This window comes from Macaca mulatta, chromosome 11 (genome assembly GCF_049350105.2).
Source record: "Macaca mulatta isolate MMU2019108-1 chromosome 11, T2T-MMU8v2.0, whole genome shotgun sequence".
NCBI classification, from domain to species: domain Eukaryota; kingdom Metazoa; phylum Chordata; class Mammalia; order Primates; family Cercopithecidae; genus Macaca; species Macaca mulatta.
This window is the reverse complement of record NC_133416.1, coordinates 87,679,977-87,705,110: the sequence shown is the minus strand read 5'-3', so window position 1 is coordinate 87,705,110 and position 25,134 is coordinate 87,679,977. Positions and strand designations below refer to the sequence as shown.

The following is a 25,134-nucleotide window of genomic DNA, read 5'->3' as shown; positions in this document are numbered from 1 at the left end:
TAAAAGGGTAGAGGGCAAAATAATTGTAATTTATTAATTCTTAATTTTGCTTCCAAATTCAATCATAAGTGGCTTATATAAACAAACTTTGGCTTCAAATAGAACTACTTCACTGTTACAAAGGAAAACTATATGCTCATGTCATCCTAAGGACTTCCCTAGGTATGGTTTGAGTTTGTAATATTCAGTACCAAGGGAAGATATTTGTGTATTTAAATGTCTAAATAAACACAAACACATCTTATATCTAGTAAATGTTGATTATAAAACAATTTTAAATAAACAATATTACTGACAGTTTTTAATGTATATAATTCATCTATTTTTTATTTTATCTCAGGTATATTTAGAATTAACACATGGTCCTACTTGGAGTCATTTATTTGCTTTCATACTAACTATTGGTTTGCCAAATGCATACCATGTGTCAGGCTCTGAGCCTGGTGTTAGGGATTGAGGATACAATAAAGCTCATGTCCTGTTTTCAAGAGACAGATTATTGGGCAAGTAATATAAGCATGTTACGGTTAGAAATATGAAAGAGCAATCAATTAAGTGGTATTGGAACTCTTCTCAACCATGCCTTTCTTTGTATATCTTCAAGGACCTTTATTAAGAAGATGGAGATAAAGAGAATCTAAATGATGACATGTGAAAATTACATAATTAATGCAAACTGTATGTTAATATTCACATTTTAAAAAAAGAAAATTAATAAACATTTAGAAGGCTCATTGATCTCTAAAGATATATTAATTCAACAGTCAATAAATATCTAAGAGCATCTAATATGTACAGGTAGAATTGTAGGTGCTGAAAATACAAGGAACAAAACAGACAAAACTTCCTGTCCCTGCAAAATTTAAATTCGGGGTGCTATAAACAATAAAAGTATCAATAAGCATTGTACATAGTCACCTTTTGTATCCACAGGGTACTGGCTCCCAGACCTTCCATGGAGAACAAAATCAGAAGATGTTCAAGTTCCTTATATAAAATGGTGTAGTATCTACATATAAACTACACACATCTTCTCATATAATTCAAATAATCTTAGGTCATTTATAACACCTAACACAATGTAAATGCTCTATAAATAGCTGTTGTACTATTTAGAGATTAATGCCAAGAAATAAAACTCTGGGCACGTTGGGTACAGACACATTTTGGTTTTGTATATTTTCCATCTGTAGTTGATTGAATCCACAGATGCAGAACACACGGATTCGGAGGGCCAACTGTAGTGTTTTGGATGATGATCAGTGTTATGGAGAAAAAGAAGAATAGGAAGAAGGAGAGTTTCAGGGATACTGAAAATTTAAATTAGGCAATCAGAGAAGGGATTAGAAGATACTAAGTTCCATATGTAGGCAGGGGACCTAGCCATGTGAATATTTCAGAAAGAGAAATTTGAAGCAGAGGAAACTGTATAGTTGCAGGCATGGCTGATATATTTGGAGAGTAACAAGAAGTCCTGAGTGACCGGTAGAAGCTACCAGTGTGTGACACTAGAGGACATTGTCATGGCTTTCATTTGAGCAGAGAAGTGGCAGCCTCTCTCTTTCACAGAATCACTCTAGCTACTGTGTTGAGAACAGACTAAAGGGTAACAAGGCTGGAAACAAGGAGAGTAATTAGCAGGCAACTGCCATGTCAACACAAGAGATCACGGTGGCCTGGTCCATGGTAGTAGCGGCAGAAGCAAAAAGAAACATTCAACTCTTGAATATAATGTGAAGGAGAGCTGGCAAGGTTTGCTGATGTGTGGCATGTGAAATAACAGAGAAAGAGAGGAATAAAAAATGCCCTAAGGTTTTTGGATTGAGCAAATAAAAAGATGAAGTCACTATTAATCAAGATGTGGGTGACTGCAAGAGGGGTAAGCTTTGGGGAGGAAGATTAACAATTTTTTTTGAGTAGGTTAACTTTGAAATTCCTCTCAGATACCCAGAAGGAGATGATATCAAATACTAGATAGATGCTTGATTTATATATATATATATTTTTTTTTACCAAAACTGGAAGAGAAGGTATAAAGCCGTGGAAGATAGTTAGTAGATTAAAGTCTTATGATAAGATTCAATTACTTTATTTTTAAATGTTAATATTTATTATCAAATCTTACTACATTTAATTGAACATTAACCTTAAAAGTAGCAGTAAGATAGACCACTTGGCACACTACTTACCACAAATTCTGTTTTACCTTTATCTATCATGAAGAAAAGCAATTAGAGAAAACACTATCTTTAGGGAAAAAAATGTACATTTATAGAGGAAGAAGTTTTAGAATTGGCTAAAAAGTAGAATTTTCATAATTTTTTCAAATCCCTCAGTCACTAAATTTGAACTCAGATCATCTGAACATAAGATACATTTTCAAAATATTCTAACATAAATCAGATGCGTTTGATTGACTTGGGTGTTCAGAAAATGTTTTTAGAGAAGAGATGGCACGAGAGATGGAATTTCACTGATTGTAAAAGTGGAGATCATAGAAGAGAGGGTGATATGAGCTAAGATGAGTTAAACTGCAGCTTGTAATTCATGTCGGCAATAACAAACAGAAGGACTGCACAATAGCTTGGGGACTTACTGTGTCAGAGGAAACTATAGATAGCTTGTCAGGCAATAGAAAGCTATAAAAAATGTCACAGTATGTCCAGAGGTACATTTTACTAAGTCTAGTCTGGTAATTGCAAAACAGGAAAAGGGAGAAATTCAGAGACTACTTGATTTGTCCAGGAAAGAAGAAATTAGATGATAGCAACAGGACAGAATTCAGTTTTTAAGATATATATTTGGCAACTGAATCCATAAGAACACACAAATAAATGAGAAAATCACATAATCTCAGAATTTGGAATTGAGAGATCATCTTGGTCATCTTGTCTCTTTGTCTGACCTTTGTGTCTGCAGATATCCCGCAAGATTCCTGGTCCCTGTACAAACAGATTCTTCCACTTACTCAGCCAAACACTGATCTAGGTCCAGATGGAAAGCTATGTTGCTGCTGTAACTAAGAATCTTAATCATTTTACTTTAAAATAGAGAGCTATCCCGTGGACATGACCTTATAACCTGAGCCCTCTAAAAGGAGAATAGTATTTTTGGCCATTTTCAGAAAAGGAAGTCAAAGCTTTAAAGAGGTGGATTCAGTGCACAAAAATTTCTCTATTGCTGGCTTTCAAGAAGCAGGGAGCCACATGATAAGGAACACAAAATATTTAGGAGCTGAGAGAAGCCTTTAGCTAAAAGCCCTCCAGGGAAGGGGCTGTCAGTCCTATGACTGCAAGGAACTAAATTCTACCACAACCACATGAACTTGGGAGAGGATCCTGAGTTACACAAGAAAATGTTGACTGACAACTTGACTTCAGCTTGTGAGAATAAGTAGAGAACCTAGGCACAGCATGCCTGGACTTCTGACCTATAGAACTATGAGCTAATAAATGGGTATGGTTTTAAGCCAGTAAGTTTGTGACAATTTGTTACACAGCAATAGAAGATCAATACAATCATTAAGTGATTACAAAATGAGCGATCACTACTTACCCAGTCTCTGCTTACATATAGAGAGCAAGGGGAAACTCAACATCTCAAGGGGAGTTTATTTTAAAATTTATTTTCAGATAGCTCTATTAGTTTGTATAGCCTGCATTATTTTGAACTGATACTTACTTTCCTATAAATCTTAGCTCTGCACTATAAACCCACCCCATAAAAATGAGATTTTGCTTCCATATCCATCTCAATAAAAATATTGAAAAATCGCTGCAAAAGATATATTTATTTGTAGGTTATATACACATAAAATGTCAATGTACATATCAGATCTTGTCTCTAAGAGTCTACACTACTGAATTAAACAAAATGGTGATTCAATAAATATTTTTTGAATGTATGAGCAAATGAATCAAGGGTATAACAGGGGACTTTATTTAGCTTTCCTGATGAAGGATAATTTAATTAGAGACCTGAAGGATAAGAAGAAGCTTCACAGATAAAAAAAAATCAGGATGTGTGAAGGTGTTAAGACCCTGAAGAAGAAGAGAGTGTCACACATTGAAAACACTTAAAGAAGGCTGTTGGGTCTACAAGGAGATGAATGGGAAGAGACGAAGTAGGCAATGTAGGTGGAATCACATTACACTAAGTCCTTAAACCAAATGTATGACTTTTAGGTTTATCTGAAGTACAGTGGGATACTTGAAAAGTTTTTTTTATTTTTATTTTTTGACAAAGTTTCACTCTGTGACCCAGATTGGAGTGCAGGCTTCCCTTTCTTTCCATCTAACCTCATATCCCACTCTCTTCCTCCTCCCAGTCCCTTCTCTCACTTCCAAAGAATATACCTAGAGTGACTGTCTTAGTTTCAGCTGCTGTAGCAAGTTACTATAGACTGAGTGATTTACAAACAACAGAAATTTATTTCTCATCATTCTGGAACTGAAAGTCAGAGATCAGGGTGCCAGCATGGCGGGTTTCTGGTGAGAACCAGCCTCTTGACTCCAGACTGCTGGCTTCTTATTGTGTCCTTGTATAGCAGAAAGAGGGCAAAAGAACTCTCTGCAGTCTTCTTATAAGAGTACTAATCCCATTCATGAGGGTTCTACCCTCATGACCTAATTACCTCTAAAAGGCCTCACCTCCTAATAGCATCACACAGGGAGTTGGGACCTCAACATATGATTCTGGGGGTGATACAAACATTCACTCCATTGCAGAAAATTATTTGTTATACAGACAGGTCACTTTTGAGAGTAAAAGGCAATGTCTATTGGATGAAATGCCAGCACAACAAGCATAAACCCAGACTGCCCTGGGAATTGGGATTTAGGGTCATTATATATATGCTTTGGATATGTTTTGGCTTTTTCTTTAGTGTTTGGAGTTGTATGGAGTAAGCACATTGAAATGGATATATCGAATTTGATTTTACCAGCCCCTGTGAAATGATATTAAGCTGTGTCCAATATTTGCAACAAACAAGCTGTAATATATAAGCCTACGCTTTCATATTCCACACATATGTGTGAGTAAATCTGTAGGATAATCATTGCTAGGTAAAACATATGCATATTTGTAGCATTGGTAGACATTGCTAAATAACACTCCAGAAAGGTTTTACCAATACCTACGCCTGTCAACATGCATAAGAGTGCCTGTTCCCAACACACTTGCCAACAGAGTATGCAATAAAAGTTTCAGAAAGGAAAAAATATAATTCACTGTGAAACTTATTGCACTTCTCTCCCTTTAAATTCCTTTTCTATAAGCTATCATTTGTATTTTTTCCTACTTTTTTTTCTATTGGGTGGAAGGCTTTGCTATTTATTTATTTAAGGCTTTACTATAACCTTCTTGTGATACTTGATGAAGACATATTCTCCAAATCTGTTATCTTTTTATTTTGCTGATAGTTTTTACTATGCAGAAATTTTTACTTTTTTTTTTTTTCTTGAGACAGAGTCTTACCCTGTTGCTCAGGCTGGAATGCAGAGGCACAGTCATGGCTCATTGCAGCCTCAACCTCCCAGGCTCATATGATCCTCCCAACCCAGTCTCTCGGGTGGCTGGAAACACAGGTGTGCGCCATCACACCCAGCTAATTTCATACTTTTTGTAGAGATGGAGTTTCACCATGTTTCCTAGGCTGGTCTTGAACTCCTGGGCTCAACTGATCCGTCCACCTCAACCTCCCAAAGTGCTGGGATCACAAGTATGCACCATGGCACCTGGCCTTGAAAAGTTTTATATCGACTTTTCTTTTCATTAAAATCTTACAGTCTACTCTTTCCTCATGAGAATCAGGGTCCAAATACTTTCCTTCTTTTATTTATTTATGTATTTATTTATTTATTTATTTTTAGCTCTACCACCAGTCACCTTTCCCATGTTTCAATTTTCTCTCCTAGAGTTTGCTAAATTACTGGAAGTAGGAGGGAAATATTCACTAGCTAATGAACTAGAGAAGGCAGAGGAGGCTGCCCTTTCCTAATCCCATCTGGAGGGATGACTAGATGCCCATGCCTCTATGACCAACTATTTTTTCCTCCAATGTTCAGATTTTAGGATAGCTGGTGTTTGTTACTAGCATATTTTGCTACATAGTAAAAATTTTCAGCAGATCAATATTCATTCACAGACTCTAGTATTCTCCAATTAAGTTTTCAGAGAAGGAAAGGTCTTATAAAGAAAAACCACAAAATCCAGGCAAGAGTTATTTGTAACCTGGCTATGGAAACATAATGACAATTTCAGTCTCCTATTATGTGACAGGCACAGTGATGGGACACTGGAACATACTGACACTCAATAAGTGTTTGTTGACTGTGGAAATAAATGATGGTTCATTGAAACAGCCTTCTGTTTTCATGCGGTACAAAATCTAGTCCACATTTTCACTCAAATGTGCTTAGAAAGACAAACCAGAAATGAGTCTGCTCTGAGGTGAAATATATTGTATAACTTGTAGAACTTTTTTAAACAAGCCTACCTCAGAAGTATTCATAAGTGACCAGCAGTAACCTTCATTTATATCCAGTATCTTCTCTTTGATGAACTGTGTGCTGAACTAGACTATTTCAAGGCAACTGCCCTATTGAATTACAGATACAAAAAGGATTACACTCATTTCAGCATGGAGAATCAGATTTCCATTCTTTAAGAATGACTAAAAACCTCAAACTTTTTCTATCCACAGATGGTACTAATTTGAACACATCATTCCATGCTTCCTGGAGTAATCACACAGCTTGCTTAGATTTTCTAAACATGACTGAACTGTGATGAAGCGATCAACATTAACTGCCAAGGTATTCAGTAAATTACATTTCTATTCATAAATTATTCTTATCACTAAAATACTTTCATCATGGTTGAAATTAGGGTCTGTAGATCTAAATAAGCAAGATTTGTTATATGTTTAAATGCATGAGAGTTTTTAGTGACTAGTAAATTCTACTTAGAAGATGAAAATGTGCATAAAATGTAATTATTCTGTAAACTTCTGAATATCAATTATTAGAAATTGCCAAACTCTCCTGATAGGATTGTGAAGGTAGTTAGTTTTGTATTGACTTCTCATTGACCTGGATAAGTACACTAACTTGGATGACCAAATTTAAATTCTTTATTTATGACTATATATTTTTATTTTTCAGGAACAGATGTACTCTCTTTTAAGTAAAACAGATGTCTGAAAAGTTATATTTGTGAATTATATTTATAAAACATACAAAATTATCAACCTAGTCTTCCCAAGTTTATTAAGAATATTTTTGTCTCTAGAAATTTTAAATAATCTAGTATCCTTTTAGAAACACAACATGCAAACAGATAATTTAAACATACACAAATAAAAGTAAAATTTGCTAACACTAACATAGTGTGGATCAATATAAAAATGGAAATACCGTCAAAGTTAAGTTCAAAGCAAATTTCAGCATACCAGATATAAATTTTACACTAGCTTGAATTTAATCAATAGCATTTATTGAACATTCACATTGAACGATGTGGGCTGGTTACAAGTCAAGGTATAAGCATCTTTTCATATATTGATGAAAAACATTTTAGTTAATAGAAATAACTACAAAGAGGTAAAGGCAACAGGACAAAGAAGAAGATCTGGGAGCTCTAAATCAAAGGGACAACTGAGGATTAGTAAAGATGTGAAAGAAAAAAGGTTCAAGTGGGTTGAGTATGGGGAGAGATATGTAAGTGGCAACAAAATGTTTGTCAAGGGCTGGGAAGAATCTTAGGCTGAAGGAAAATAGTCTAACTAAGGCAGTAGTAAGAAAAAAAGTGTGGGGGATTATCAGGTATGGTGTTATTGAAAGGCAGTGAAAGTTTGAAAGCGGTTTAGGTGACTGCAGTAGGTGATACAGAAACAACTGACAGAAATTAATTAGTGACATATAAACTTAAAGAAAAGTCTGAGCCTTCATATCACTTGTTATGGGGAATAGGCAAGTTTGATAAAAACTTGTTCGATATTTTACATATAAAGCACAACGTAGATTATAATGATCTGGTAGGTTAAAAATAATTAGGAATAGAGCTAAAGAAAAATTCAAAGAAATATTGACAGGATGTGATGATACATTGAGCACAGAGAAAATAGGGTAAAACAAAAGGAATGAACCAAAGAGTTAGGTTAACTGACAAAATACACACTGTAGACTTCCTAGAAGTAAATTATAAATTTGACTCTTTATAACAAATAAATAAAACAAAGGGAAAAGCAAGATTGTAAATATTTGTTACCACAAATAAAGATAAATTAAATGAACAAAAATACAATAATCTCTGGTACTGAAACCAAAGATACATTTCTTCTGAAAAAAACCATAAAGAGGGTACAATTTAATAAGCAATGTCCTCAACAACATCCATACACAGTAAATACTAAGTATGTTTAATTTTTCCCATTTTTACAATGTCACTCTGAATACATAGGTGGAATAATTCTCAAATATGTTTTATTAAAACTATTTCTTCAGAGATTGTAAGTATACCATTCATGTGCACCTCTCTCTGGTAGTCTGGCTTAATCCAGATAAATTTTGGAGTACTTATCAAGTTATGTAACATAAACATGATTTTGAGTGCTTGCTACTACAAAGCTGAGAATATGGACTGACCCATTCATACTAATGTGCCAAATTAGTCTTATAATATAAATATATTCAATTTGCATAAAATAGGAGTATGATATTTTAAAATTGTTTTATATGTGCTCCCATGCATGTATAGTTGGACAGTTGGGGCCCCAAATATAAAACATAGCTATAATTTTAGTCTTTAAACTATGTATTGTGAAACACTTACCTTTAAAAAATTTCTCAATAAAACTTCTGAAGAAAAAGTCATTTTTTAGAGACCACTACAAGGAAAACTAGTTACACATATAGTTATACATATTCTGTTTGGAGGCTAATATGGTTTGGTTGTGTCCCCACCCAAATCTCATCTTGAATTGTAGTTCCCGTAATCCCCATGTGTCATGGGACGGATCAGGTAGAGATAATTGAATCATGGGGGTGGTTTCCCCCATCCTGTTCTCATGATAGTGAGTTAGTTCTCATGAGATCTGATAGTTTTATAAGGGGCTTCCCCCTCCAATGGGCACTCATACTTTTCCTTGCTGCTGGCCATGTGAAGAAGGAGGTGTTTGATTCCCTTTTTGCCATGATTGTAAATTTCCTGAGGCCCTCCCAGCCATGCTGAACTGTGAGTCAATTAAATCTCTTTCCATTATAAATTACCCAGTCTCAGGTATTTCTTCATAGCAGGGTGAGAACATACTAATACAAAGGCAAAATGAGCTGGCTTGATTTATAAATTCATTAGTTTTGACAGCTGCATTCAGTAAGTCATCTCGTGAAAATATTTATTAAAAATGACACTTTGATTTTACATAGTTTATCTGAAATAGTTCTTAGAAGACTAATCAGAAAGCCGACTTAATTATCTATTGAGACCACTCCTATAACACCTGGAGACTAAACTGAACCATTGAGAGTGACGAAGAAATTAGAAAGACACACTGGCTTGTGGAGATTTACCCAAGAATGAGTGTGAGGAAATAAAATTTTAGCTTCATATCTTATTAGCAGGATAAATAGAGTTATCACAGGAGAGGTTTGTGTTAGCATACTGGGCCAGGTAAAGGAATTTGGGAGAATATCTGTATCTATAAGTAACTGAAATCATGAGAGTGAATGAACATTTGAAAGGAGTACTCATATTATCAAAACACCAGAAATGAAGAATTGAGTCTATATCAATAGTTAATGTACAATGAAGTAGAATACGAAAAAAAAAGGTCAGAAGAAACAGATAAGCATATAATGCCTAACATACATTGATGTATCATAAGTACTTGTTTAGCAAAAATGTGAATCAGTGAACAAATCAACAGATGGATGGATCGATGGATGGATGGATGGACAGATTTCAAAAACACAGGTTCCACCAAAAGTTGAATATAATTGAATGCTACTTAAAACATCTTTTTTTTTTTTTCTAAAAACTGTGGCTGGTCAGACACGGTGGCTCATGCCTGTAATTCCAACACTTTTGGAGGTGCGGCAGGATCACCCTAGGTCAGGAATTTGAGACTAGCCTAGCCAACATGGTGAAACTCCATCTTTACCAAAAACACAAAAATTAGCTGGGTGTGGTGGCACACGCCTGTAGGCCCAGCTACTCAGGAAGCTGAGGCAGGAGAATCATTTGAACCCAGTAGGTGGAGGTTGCAGTGAGCCGAGATTGCACCACTGCACTCCCCCGTCTGGGCAACAGAGCAAGACTACATCTCGAAAAGAAAAGAAAAGAAAAAAAAAACCCCTGTGACTGTACAGAAAAACTTTATTGATTAAAATATACACAAGGAGTGCTGAATCTAAGCTTTGAGAAAATATCCATAAGAAAGAATAAAGAATTGGGATTGCTCAGGGACCCCATAAGAGAAAGCAAGAGAGAAGGAAGAGATGGAAGGAGAAACAATAGAGAAGAAAGGCTCAAAGGGCGGTGTGAGGTTGGGGACATGGACTTCAGTGGTAGAAAGCAACAAACAGAAAACTCTCTGATTGCCGAGATTTTCTTTTCTTTTTCTTTGAGATGGAGTTTCACTGTCATCGCCCAGGCTGGAGTGCAATGGTGCGATCTCGGCTCACTGCAACCTCCGCCTCCTGATTTTAACCAATTCTCCCACCTCAGCCTCCTGAGCAGCTGGAATTACAAGCATGTGCCACCGCACCCAGCTAATTTTGTATTTTTAGTAGAGACGGGGTTTCACCATGTTGGCAGGCTGGTCTCGAAATCCTGACCTTGTGATCTGCCCTGCTTGGCCTCCCAAAGTGCTGGGATTACAGGTGTGAGGGTGCCAATCTGTTGCCCAGGCTAGAGTGCAGTGGTACCATCATAGCTCAGTATAACCTTAAATATCTGGGCTTAAGCAATCCTCCACCTCAGCCCCCTGAGTAGCTGGAACTACAGGCACACACCACCACTCTAGGCTATTTTTTTTTTTTTAATTTTTTGTACTAATGGGATCTCGCTACATTGCCAAGGCTATTCTCAAACTCCTGGGCTCAAGAGATCCTTCCACCTCAGACTTCCAAAGCTCTGTGATTACAGGTGTGAGCCAACACACTTGGCTCAAAAGATTTTTAAGAACAAAAATGTCTAATAATCAATTTAAAGCCATATGTATTATTGCAGTGTAAACTCCTCTTCTATCTACCCATCACCAAATGTCATTAAGGCTATTATACACTAAAGTGTTCAGTGTGACTAGATATTTTTATAAAAATCTTGAAAGCAGCTCAGATTCATATTTTGCACAAAAATTTTGCAAAAGCGCTAAAAATGTAAAAAAAAAAAAAAAAAATTCCAGCTTGGGGAACTCTGATCTGGTGATAACTTGTATCAAACTCTTCTGCAGATAACATGTATGAACTTGGAAAAGGAAAAAAACACAGTTATTGGCTTGAGGTGTCAGAAAATAAAGAATGAGGCTGCTAAAGTAGTTGGAAACAGAGGAGTTAGACCCAAAGTTTGGAACTAAACTCCCCATAAATCCTTGCCTAATATTTTAATTATATGTACATGATGGAGAATCCAAGGAGCACAGTAAAAAGCAACAGCTGAAAAACCGAGTGTGTGCACACACACACACACAAATATATATAGCTGACATATATAATAACTCGACATCTATTAACAGTAAGTACAACAAATATAACAATAACAGCAGAAACTACAGGGAAGTACATGGGACTACTTTTGCAAAATTCATGTATTTTATTTCCAGTTACATAAATTAAGTAGATATAATAAGTCAAGGAATCATGTTGTAGTCCCTTGAGAAGCCACTAAAAATAATAATACAAAGAAACACAGCTAAAAGTCAAGTAGAAGAATTAAAATATAATGCTAAAAATATATACTTAACCTAGTAGAAGGCAAGAAAGCAAGCAAGAACAGAGGAACTAAAAAATAAGTGATAGGATATATAGAAAACAAAGAAAAAATAGTTGATCCAAAGTCAACTAAATTAATACTAAGTTTAAATCTAAATGAATTAAATACTTCATTTAAAAGTCAGAGGTTGTCAGACAAGATTAAAGACCTGATTATATGTTGTTCACAAGAGATGTACTTTGCTGTCCACCAGACACATTTTAAATACATACAAATAATTCAAAAGTAAGAAGAGAAAAAGATGTATGATGCAAACCACGAACAAAAGAACATGTGTTATATTAATATCAGACAAAAAAGCCTTAATACAAGGAGTGTCCCCAAATTTAAAGGGATAGTTTAGAATGATCAAAGGATCAGTTAATTGGGAAAATATAACAATTACAAATATGCATGTTTTTAGTAAAAACTTTTTTTTTTTTAACTGAAACTACATGAAGCAAACCTGGACATAACTGAAAGAAAAACACCCACAGTCGTAGTTAAATATTTTATCATTTCCTTCTCAATACTTGTTAGAATGATTAGGGAAAAAAAGTGGTAATGATACAGATGTTTTGCAAAACACTATTAACCACATGGAACTAATACATAGAACATTATGGCAAAATATTTAGAAGCAAGAAAATCATAATCATCAGAAATCGATGTAATGGAAAACATACAAACAACAGAGAACATTAATTAATATAGAAGTTGGTTCTTTGGGAAAATTTATAAATTTCATAAACATTAAGATGTATAAAAAGAAAGAAAACATAATTCACATCATGAATTAAACCAGGAATATCACTGCAGATTACAAAAAAACCTTGAGCCATTTAATTGAACATTTTAAATAAAATGGTCAAGTTTCTTGGAAACATAACTTATATAAAATGATACAGAAATTACGATGGGTTAATAGGTACAGCAAACCACCATGGCACATGTATACCTATGTAACAAACCTGCACATTCTGTACATGAATCCCTGAACTTAATTTTTTTTTCTTTTTCTTTCTTTTTTTTTTTTTTTTTGAGACAGAGTCTTGCTCTGTCGCCCAGGCTGGAGTGCAGTGGCATGATCTCGGCTCACTGCAAGCTCCGCCTCCCGGGTTCACGCCATTCTCCTGCCTCAGCCTCCCGCTTAGCTGGGACTACAGGCGCTCACCGCCACGCCTGGCTATTTTTTTGTATTTTCAGTAGAGACAAGGTTTCACTGTGTTCGCCCGTCTCGTCCTCCCAAAGCGTTGGGATTACAGGCGCTGGGATTATAGGCGCGACCGGCCCTAAAGTAAAAATTTTTAAAAAGAAAACATAAGTAATTCTATATTTATTAAAGAAGTCAAAGTAATAGAAAATCTGCCACAATAGAAAACTCCAGGTTCAGATGGTTTCACTAGTGAATTCTATCAAAGATTTTAGGATGAAATAATAACTGTGAAAATAAAAGAGGAAAGAACATTTCCCAACCACTGACATTAGGGTAGTATAATTTTGATGTAAATATCTGAGAAAAAATGTTACAATAAAAAAAAATTATAGACCAATACCTATCCTGAACAAAAATACAACAATCCTAAGCAAAATGTTACTAAATCAAATCCAGTCATATATAGTAGGATAACGCATCTGAACAAGTGTGTTTTATCTCAGGAATGTAAATTTCATTTAACATTCAAAAATAAACCATGTAACTTGTCACAGTAAGAGAATAGAAAAGAAAAAGCAAATTATTGCCTTAAATTCAGAATCAAGTGGCAAAATCTAACACCCATTCACAATAAATACTCATAGCCAACTATAAATGAAAGAATCTTCCTCAATTTAAAAAAGGGTATCTACAGAAAGTCTACAGCCAATATCATATAAAATGATGAAAAACTAATCCTTCTCCCTGAAATTGGGAACAACACAAGGATATTGGCTTTTATCACTTCTGTTTAACACTGTACTGGAGAGTCAAGCCAGTGCTATAAGGCAAAACAAACACAAAAAGTCATGGAGTTAAGAAAGAACGAAAGAACGAAAGAACGAAAGAAAGAAAGAAAGAAAGAAAGAAAGAAAGAAAGAAAGAAAGAAAGAAAGAAAGAAACTTTTAATTTTAGAAGACACAATAATTTTAATATAGAATATTATTTAAAAATTTTTTAACCTTCTAGAACTAAGAAGTAAATTTAGCAAGGTCATAGGATACAATGCCAATATAAAAATTGATTGTATTTCTGTATTTTGCATCAAACTAATGACGAAAATCAATTCTATTTAGAATAACATTAAAAATTAAATACATGCAAATAATTTTAACAAAAGATGTGCAAAACTCATTTGCTTAAAACCACAAAACATCATTGAAAGAAATAAATAATTTTAAAAATGGAGAAATAGTAACATATTCATTAATAACTCATTGCTGAGATGTCAGTTCTCCCCATGTATAGATGTATTATAGATCTGATGCAATCCCAGTGAAAATGCCACAGGCATTTTTGTAAAAATTAATAAGATCATTATAATTTAAAAGTGTATATGGACATGCAAAGACCAAAAATAGCCAAAAGAATTTTTAAAAAAGAACACATTTGTAGAACTTACACAAAATGATTTCAAGACTTAAAACAAAGCTACATTTATCAACACAGTGTGATTTTATTACAATAATAGATAAATAAATCAATAGAAGAAAATATATTCCAAAAATAAATTCAAGCACATAGGGTCAAGTGATTGACAAAAACTTTCAAGGCAATTCAAATGGGGAAATAAAAGTATCTTTAAAATAGTTATTAAATGTTTTGATAAATGTATGAAAAAATGAACTTTGAATCACTTCTCCTACTACACACCCACAACTCAAGATGAATCAAAAATATAATTGTATAAGTTAAAACTATAACATTTCTATAATCAAACCCAGTATATTATTTTCACAATCTTGAATTAGGGCACAAAATGTACTGACGTGAGATTAAGAGTTGCTGTTTAGATTTCATCAAAATTAAAATCATCTGATTATGCACAGGTGCCATTCAGAAAACAAAAAGTCAAGCTATTGACTGGAAGATAATATTTGTTATATATATCTCTAATAAGGAATTGTAGGCTGGGTGCGGTGGCTCACGCCTGTAATCCCAGCACTTTGGGAGGCCAACGCCAGCAGATTATGAGGTCAGGAGTTCGAGACCATCCTCACCAACATGGTGAAACCCTGTCTCTACTAAAAATATAAAAATTAGCCAGATGTGGTGGCACATGCCTGTAATCCCAGGTACTCAGGAGGCTGAGGCAGGAGAATCACTTGAACCCAGGAGGTGGAGGTTGCACTGAGCCAAGATCACGTCATTGCACCCCAGCCTGGGTGACAGAATGAGGCTCCATAATTTATAGATTCAATGCTATTCCTCATTAAGTTACCATTGACTTTCTTCACAGAATTAGAAAAAAACTACTTTAAATTTCATATGGAACCAAAAAAGAGCCCACATAGCAAAGACAAACTTTAGCAAAAAGAACGAACCTCGAGGCATCATGGTACCTGGCTTCAAACTATACTGCAAGGCTACAGTAACCAAAACAGCATGGTACTGGTACCAAAACAGATATATAGACTAATGGAACAGAACAGAGGCCTCAGAAATAAAGCCACACATATAAAACCATCTGATCTTTGACAAAAATGACAAAAACAAGCAATGGGGAAAGGATTCCCTGTTTAATAAATGGTGTTGGGAAAACTGTCTAGCCATATGCAGAAAACTGAAACTGGATCCCTTCCTTACACCTTTATACAAAAATTAACTCAAGATGGATTAAAGACTTAAATGTAAAACCTAAAACCATAAAAACCCTAGAAGAAAACCTTATGCAGTACCATTCAGGACATAGGCATGGGCAAAGACTTCATGACTAAAACACCAAAAGCAATGGCAACAAAAGCCAAAATTGACAAATGGGATACAGTTAAACTAAAGAGCTTCTGCACAGCAAAGGAAAGTATCATCAGAGTGAATGGGCAACCTACAGAATGAGAGAAAATCTTTGCAATCTATCCACCTGACAAAAGTCTAATACCCAGAATCTACAAGGAACTTAAACAAATTCACAAGAAAAAAACAAACAAACAACCCCATCAAAAAGTGGGCAAAGGATATGAACAGACATTTCTCAAAAGAAGACATTTATACAGCCAATAAACATATGAAAAAAAGCTCATCATCACTGGTCATTAGAGAAATGCAAATCAAACTACAATGAGATACCATCTCAAGCCAGTTAGAATGGCAATCATTAAAAAGTCAGGAAACAAGAGATGCTGGAGAGGATGTGGATAAATAGGAACACTTTTACACTGTAGGAGTGTAAATTAGTTCAACTATTGTGGAAGACAGTGTGGCGATTCCTCAAGAATCTAGAACCAGAAATACCATTTGACCCAGCAATCCCATTACTGGGTATATACCCAAAGGATTATAAATCATTCTACTATGAAGACACATGCATATGTATGTTTACTGCAGCACTGTTCACAATAGCCAAGACTTGGAAACAACCCAAATGCACATCAATGATAGACTGGATAAAGAAAATGTGGCACATATACACTATGGAATACTATGCAGCCATAAAAAAGAATGAGTTCATATCCTTTTGCAGGGACATGGATGAAGCTGGAAACCATCATTCTCAGCAAACTAACACAGGAACAGAAAACCAAATATCACGTGTTTTCACTCATAAGTGGGAGCTGAACAATTAGAACACATGGACACAGGGAGGGGAATATCACACACCAGGGCCTGTCAGGGGGTCGGGGGCTAGGGGAGGCATAGTATTAGGAGAAATACCTAAGGTATATGACGGTTTGATGCGTGCAGCAAACTACCACGGCATGCATATACCTATGTAACAAACTTGCATCTTCTGCACATGTATCCCAGAACTTAAATTTTTAAAAAATCAAATTTTTTAAAAAGTAAAAAAAAAAAAAAAGAATTGTATCCAAAATATATAAAGAACTCCTATAACTCAATACTAAAAAGACAAACAGTTCAGGAGAAAAATGCAGTAAAGACTTGAACAGAAAATTCCCTAAAAGAGATACGTCCGTCCTTTGCACATTCCAATATGCTTGAATTTTTGTTACTATGATTTAGTTAAGTAATACCTGTCTTCTCAAAATAGGGTTTGAATTTGTTACTATCATATATTGGCTATGAGAAGTTTTATAATATGAAAACTTTGCTTCTAGCTCTTTCATCCATAAAAACATTACATAAATAACAGATGCACATTATAATCAGTGACAAGTCACATCACTTTGTTCAAAATCTGTCATTGATTGGTCATTGTGCATTTGTTCTTCAGTTTATGCACAGGCAGAAAATTGTGTAGTTATGCTGCCTCCTTGTCTCACAGCAATGAACTCATGTGACACATATTGGCTAACAAAGATGGTAGCAGAGCAACGAAAGTGAGAGTGCTTGAAATGAAATTTGAACATAACAAACGGAGTTTTAGAACAAACAGCTGGACCATGGGAATGTTAACACTGCTGTTCAAGCAACTTGACATATGCAGCCAAGACAACTTACTGAAGACAAACATGGACAGAAATTAAAGCAAGTGGTTTTGATGAATTGGATGAAGGATGATGTCCTGAAGGAAGTAAAAGACAGCAAAAAAATTTCACAGTAAGAGAACTCTTGCAGATATTTGACAATATTGAAAGTGCAAAGGATAAAATATTGAAAACTGATCTAAAGTTTGAAAGGAGTATAACAATTAACTGAAACATGAAAAGAGGCCCTATCTGTAACATAAGCTAAACAATGAGAAAAAAACATTCTTGATAAGTTTTTATTTAAAAAATTCTGTTTCGAGATATAGACCAATGGAACAGAACAGAGCCCTCAGAAATAATACCACACATCTACAGCCATCTGATCTTTGACAAACCTGAGAGAAACAAGAAATGGGGAAAGGATTCCCTATTTAATAACTGGTGCTGGGAAAATTGGCTAGCCATAAGTAGAAAGCTGAAACTGGATCCTTTCCTTACTCCTTATACGAAAATTAATTCAAGATGGATTAGAGACTTAAATGTTAGACCTAATACCATAAAAACCCTAGAGGAAAACCTAGGTAGTACCATTCAGGACATAGGCATGGGCAAAGACTTCATGTCTAAATCACCAAAAGCAACGGCAGCAAAAGCCAAAATTGACAAATGGGATCTAATTAAACTAAAAAGCCTCTGCAAAGCAAAAGAAACTACCATCAGAGTGAACAGGCAACCTACAGAATGGGAGAAAATTTTTGCAATCTACTCATCTGACAAAGGGCTAATATCCAGAACCTACAAAGAACTCAAACAAATTTACAAGAAAAAAACAAACAACCCCATCAAAAAGTGGGCAAAGGATATGAACAGACATTTCTCAAAAGAAGACATTCATACAGCCAACAGACACATGAAAAAATGCTCATCATCACTGGCCATCAGAGAAATGCAAATCAAAACCACAATGAGATACCATCTCACACCAGTTAGAATGGCAATCATTAAAAAGTCTGGAAACAACAGGTGCTGGAGAGGATGTGGAGAAATAGGAACACGTTTACCCTGTTGGTGGGATTGTAAACTAGTTCAACCATTATGGAAAACAGTATGGCGATTCCTCAAGGATCTAGAACTAGATGTACCATATGACCTAGCCATCCCATTACTGGGGATATACCCAAAGGATTATAAATCATGCTGCTATAAAGACACATGCACACGTATGTTCATTGCGGCACTATTCACAATAGCAAAGACTTGGAATCAACCCAAATGTCCATCAGTGACAGACTGGATTAAGAAAATGTGGCACATATACACCATGGAATACTATGCAGCCATCAAAAAGGATGAGTTTGTGTCCTTTGTAGGGACATGGATGCAGCTGGAAACCATCATTCTTAGCAAACTATCACAAGAACAGAAAACCAAACACCGCATGTTCTCACTCATAGGTGGGAACTGAACAATGAGATCACTTGGACTCGGGAAGGGGGACATCACACACTGGGGCCTATCATGGGGAGGGGGGAGGGGGGAGGGATTGCATTGGGAGTTATACCTGATGTAAATGACGAGTTGTTGGGTGCTGACGAGTTGATGGGTGCAGCACAGCAACATGGCACAAGTATACATATGTAACAAACCTGCACGTTGTGCACATGTACCCTAGAACTTAAAGTATAATAATAATAAAAAAAATTCTCTGTTTATAATGTTTTAAATTAGTATACTAAATAAATATTTTTTTAATTTTCACATACATTCATAATTGACACTTGGAGTTTTTAATATTGTAACAAAAATTTTTGAAGATCACAAAACAATCATAATTTTCTACATTGATTATTAAGATTACTTTGCACAAATTCAGTTTCTATAATCATTTTTTATTCCTATACTACTATGTAAAGCAAAGACTGCCTGTATATGAATGGCCAACAATAATACGAAAGTATCCAACAAAATGAATCATCAGAAAAATGCAAATTAAAGTTACAATTAAATATATATTTTTTATGTCACCTCACAGGGCTCATATTATGATAACACCAAATTCTGCTGAGAATGATATGTAATTAGAACTCTCATTCAGTGCTGTTGGGTATGTATTTCATACAGTACAGCTACTTTAGACAACCGTCAGTTTCTTGAACAATTAAACACGTACCTACCCGATGATCCAGTAATTAGATTTGTACAAAAATATCTATAGCAGTTTCATTCCTAATAGTTAGAAACAATCCATATGTCCATCAAAAGAAAACAGACACACTAATAATAGCATATTCATGCGATGGAAAATGACTCAACACTAACAGAACAAATTTTAAAAACTGTAACAACAGTTATGTTGAAACAGGCCGCCTAGTGTAAGAGAATGCATATAGCTTAAGAACAAGTGAAACTAATCTATGTTGATTGAAATCAGGGACAGCAGTTGCCTTCAAGAATGGGTGTAAAAGGGAACTTTCTATGGGGGAAGGAAATGCTCTATATGTTGACTGAATGGTGGTTACACGGGTGTATGCCCTTGTCAAAACTCATTGAATTGTACACAAGTTCTGTACATGTCGCTGTATATACATTTCCCATAAGTAGAAAATATTAAAAGCATGAAAAAAGCTTTCCCATAAAAATGTATGAATAATACTCAAAACAAGTCACAGGTTACACATGTATATAGAAATTAAAAGTACTAGACACTTGTACTTTCTAGATAATATTTTATAAATGTAGAGTTTTAATAGACAAACAATTATGGGCTTTACTATATTTCTCATATATCCATACTAGAAAGGAAGTCTTAGCACTGATTAACCCAAGTATGTCACCAACTACTTCCAACTATTGTTTGGTACCTGTTTAATCTGCAGTCAAACTTCCTAATAGTGCTTCTGAGAACAGCATCCTATTTAGCTTTTAAGGTGCACACAGAACCTTTAAGGTGTCTTACACCGTTAACTATTTCTTTGATAACAACCTAAATACAAATTTTGTTTTAAATTTCAAGTCCAAAGTTTAAAAATGCTAGACTTCTCATGAACAACAAATATCATTAATGTAGTGTGTTAAAAAATTACAAAATGTGATCTTGATTTTTAAAAAATATAAAAGTAGGCTAGTCACAGTGTCTCATGCCTGTAATCCCAGCACTTTGTGAGGCCATGGCAGGAAGATTGGTTGAGCTCAGGGGTTTGAGACCAGCCCAGGCAACACAGTGAGATATTTTCTCAACAAAAATTTAAAAAATTAGCCAGGTGTGGTGGCATGTACCTGTAGTCCCAGCTACTCGGGAGACTGAGGCAGAATGATCACTTGAGCCCAAAAGGTTAAAGCTGCAGTGAGCTATGATGGTGCCACTGCATATCCAGCCTGTGTGACAGAGTGAGATCCTGTCTCAAAAAATAAAAATAAAAACACAAAAGTAGTGTTAATTTAATTAGTAATGAACCTATTTGGCTATTAATTTTTTTTTCTTTTTTTTTTTTTTTTTTTGAGATGGAGTCTCGCTCTGTCCCCCAGGCTGGACTGCAGCGGTGCAATCTTGGCACTGCAACCTCCACCTCCTGGGTTCAAGCAATTCTCCTGCCTTAGCCTCCCAAGTAGCTGGGACTACAAGCACCTGCTACAATGCCCGGCTAACTTTTGTATTTTTAGTAGAGACAGGGTTTTGCCATGCTGCCCAGCCTGATGTCAAACTCCTGACTTCAAGTGATCCACCTGCCTTGGCCTCACAAAGTGCTGGGATTACAGAAGTGAGCCACCACGCCTGGCCTGGGCTATTAATTTTTAATGTATATTTTAATAAGTAAAGATTTCCTTATTGCAATTCATATGGAATAATATTTATTATATTTCTAATATAAGTTGCTTTTAAAATAGTAGTTCTTCCTAAAAAGGTATCTAGGCATAGAACCAATGGGTAATTTATTCAAGGTTGCAGTGAGTAGGTAGTGAAAATTCAAATTGCAATAACTTATTAATATACTAAAAAATGCTACTTTTACTTTATTTGAATTTTGAAAGTGTTTAATCTTATAGTGGCTGCAACTTATGCATGCCTGATATTTATAAAATAGCTCCCTCCTCAAACTTGTATTTTCATATACCATGAAACTTACAATATTTGAAATTCAGTAAGTAGAGGTTAGTAGTATTTTGTACAGTCTTCTATCTGTTCAAATCCTTTTCTTTGTATTTACATTGCATTGATTTTAAATTAAGTCTAAATTAATTTCTTAAATGCAACATTGAAGAAATTTTGCTATTATTAAAATTCATGTATTCTACATTTCTGAATGTTTACACCGTTAGTAAAAGTTTTTTCATGATGTTTATAATCTCAGACAAACAACAGGCACATTCCTGAAGCTTTCACATAATATAGTTACCAGAAAGAAAGAAGAGGGCTTTTGCATGCACACACATGTTTAATTTACTGAAAAAGGGAAGTAAAAGAGAATAAGAAAAAAAAATAGGGGAGGAGAATGATATGTAAAGGCTGTTATGAAAAGTATCGACTACAGCTGCATAGGACAGGAATGGAAAATAGAGTAATAAGATATGCACCAGTTCCTAAATACGTTAATAAAAACACTGCTCAAAGAACAGCTGGCTTTAGCTGGAGCTTGGATAAAGCAAAGAGTGGCTGCCTGGAGTCCACTTAATGAGAGATATTAAAGCATCAATGGGGTCGAGGAGAATTATGCAGAGTAACCCAAATTCATTTTTTATAAAAGGAATTACGTTTAAAAAAACTTTTAAATTTATAATTTGGAATTTGATACCTAAGACAATTTCAAAACAGCAAACATTACACTTCTGGAACTGATCCAAGATAAAAAATGTGATATGAGTCCAGGAACTTTAAACATTTCCCATAATGGCCTCAGTATTTTACAGATCTTATTACATTAACTCACAATATTTTTAGTTTTATAGACTAAGCATGGATTTGATCATAGAAATTTAGCTTTTCTATGAATTTTGAATCCATTTTTGGACAAAAGTATGTATATACTCACATTATAAATGTATCTATACATGTTAATGAAGACATTTTTATAATGAAAGTAAATTTACCTACTTCATAATGTCTCTACTTAGACATTGTGAAATAATGGAAGAAAACTCCTGTAATTCCAATGAACACAATGATGTATTGAATTTCTAAGGTAGGGGAGACAATATGGTAGAAAGAATTCTGTACTAATAACAGTTTTGCAAATAATTAGCTGTAGAAAACTCAACAAATACTTAAGCTGTGTGCTTCATTTCCTATGTCTGCAAAATGAAATGACTAAATGAAGTTATCTATGAGATTCAATGAAGGTCTAAAATTATATAATTCTAAACTTTAATAGCACAAGAAATATGTTGACTTCATTACAGTCATCCCAATACTTTCTACCACAGCACTTAATATGTGTTTAATAACTTGATCTTGAATAGATGGATAAAAAGTATCATCCTTGATATTCAAAATATACCCATGGATGAACTTCTGCTTCAAGGAAGATGAAGTAGATGTGCTCTTCCCACTCCTCCCACTATATACTTAAAAATCATTAAATTCACAATAAATGAAAGGAGACTGAAAAGCGGAGTTAATAAGGTAGACCAGCTAGAGTCCAGGACTCAAGTAATAACATAGTGGTGAATTCCTTGGGTTTTCTTTTTGCCACATATATCCTAGATGCCAGCAATGTGGAAATACCTACCAACTGAACAAAAAAAGCCCCCATAAAAATCTGCTCTCTCTAGCTAAAAATTAAACACACCACACACACACACACACACACACACACACACACACACACACACACATACACACAGTGCAGTCTAGCAAGACAGAAAATTTTCAGACAATAACTGCTAGTCTACTCAAAAAATAAAAATAAAAAAGCACAGAAAGAAACTATGATCTCATTCTTTCCCATACTGACAAATGTTGAATACAGAGCCTAGTCTTCTTCCCTCTCTAGGCAGTAATGAGGCACCGAACCATACGAGACACAGTGATGTCAGAGATGGCAAAATAGGGAGCCAAGATTTTCACCCTCTCCAGTGGTAATAAGTCCCTTCCACCATAATGTCAGTGAGAAACATGTGGAGAGCAGTAATAAGGTATCACTACTCCTTCCAACCAGGGTAATCCCAGTGGAGGCTTAGTGGGGAGCCAAAACTCCCAAGCTAACCCAGCAGTAAGGAGAAATCCCCTCCTTGGGTATAACAAAGCCCAAGTGGGAAACCTGGATTTCTAGCCCTACCTGGCAATAACAGAGACGTACTCCTCCCTTTCTCTACTAGAGTGGTATAAAAGGAAACTGTTTTGGTCTAACAATTTGCATCACCCCAAAATTCATATGTTGAAACCTAGACGCTAGTGTGATGATATTAGGATATGAGGCCTTTGGAAGGTGACATGAGTGGGATTAGGGCCCTTATGAAAGAGGCTGCAGAGCGCTGCCTCTTCCCTTCCACCATATGAGGACACAACAAGAAGGAACCATCTATGAACCCGAAAATGGGCCCTCACCAAGCACTGAATCTGCTGGTGCCCTGATGTTGGGCTTTCCAGCTTCCAGACTGTAAGAAATAAAGTTTTGTTGTTTATAGGTCATCCAGTTTCTGGTATTATAGCAGCCCAAAGAAAGAAAGAAACCATTATACACTTAATGTCTTTAATATTTATAGTATTAATTTTATTCAACTATTCAAAATATTCAAATTACCTATTTCATATTAGGGAGTATAGTATAGTAGGTGTGTTTCTTGAAGAATCATTACATTTCATCTCATATATGAAATTTAACTGTGTAGAGTTGTCTGTAGTATTCTCTTATTTTTTCTGTCTGCAGTGTCTGCACTTGTTTCATTCTTGAATTCTCTCTTTTTTTCTTTGTCAGGCTTGCTAGAGATTTGTCAATTTTATTTCTTTTCTCAAATAACAAGCTTCTTGTTTCATTGATTTTTCCTACTGTATTTCTGTTTTCAATTTCATTGATTTCTGCTTTTTATTATTCCCTTCTTTCTGCATGGTTTGGATTCTCTGCCTTTTCTTCCTCTAGGCTTTCTTTTGTGGTGGGAACTTAGATTATTGGTCTATTTTCTCTTTTTTAATATATTCACTTAGTGCTATAAATTTCTGTCTTTTCACTGAGTCTCACAAATTTTGGTATGTTGAATTTTCATTTCAATTCAATATATTTTAGCATATTCAGTTTGATGTATTTAAAAAATTATCTTAAAGAAGACATTTATGCAGGCAACAGACACATGAAAAAATGCCCATCATCACCAGCCATCAGAGAAATGCAAATCAAAACCACAATGAGATACCATCTCACACCAGTTAGAATGGCGATTATTAAAAAGTCAGGAAACAACAGGTACTGGAGAGGATGTGGAGAAATAGGAACACTTTTACACTGTTGGTGGGACTGTGAACTAGCTCGAACACTGTGGAAGACAGTGTGGCAATTCCTCAAGGATCTAGAACTAGAAATACCATTTGACCCAGCCATCCCATTACTGGGTATATACCCAAAGGATTATAAATCATGCTGCTGTAAAGACACATGCACACGTATGTT

At 35.1% G+C, this 25,134-nt stretch overlaps 1 protein-coding gene across 3 annotated transcripts in view; it reads right to left on the bottom strand.

Annotated features, from left to right (window-relative positions):
• PTPRQ (protein tyrosine phosphatase receptor type Q) overlaps positions 1–25,134 on the bottom strand; it is a 218,832-nt gene that overhangs the window by 94,897 nt on the left and 98,801 nt on the right.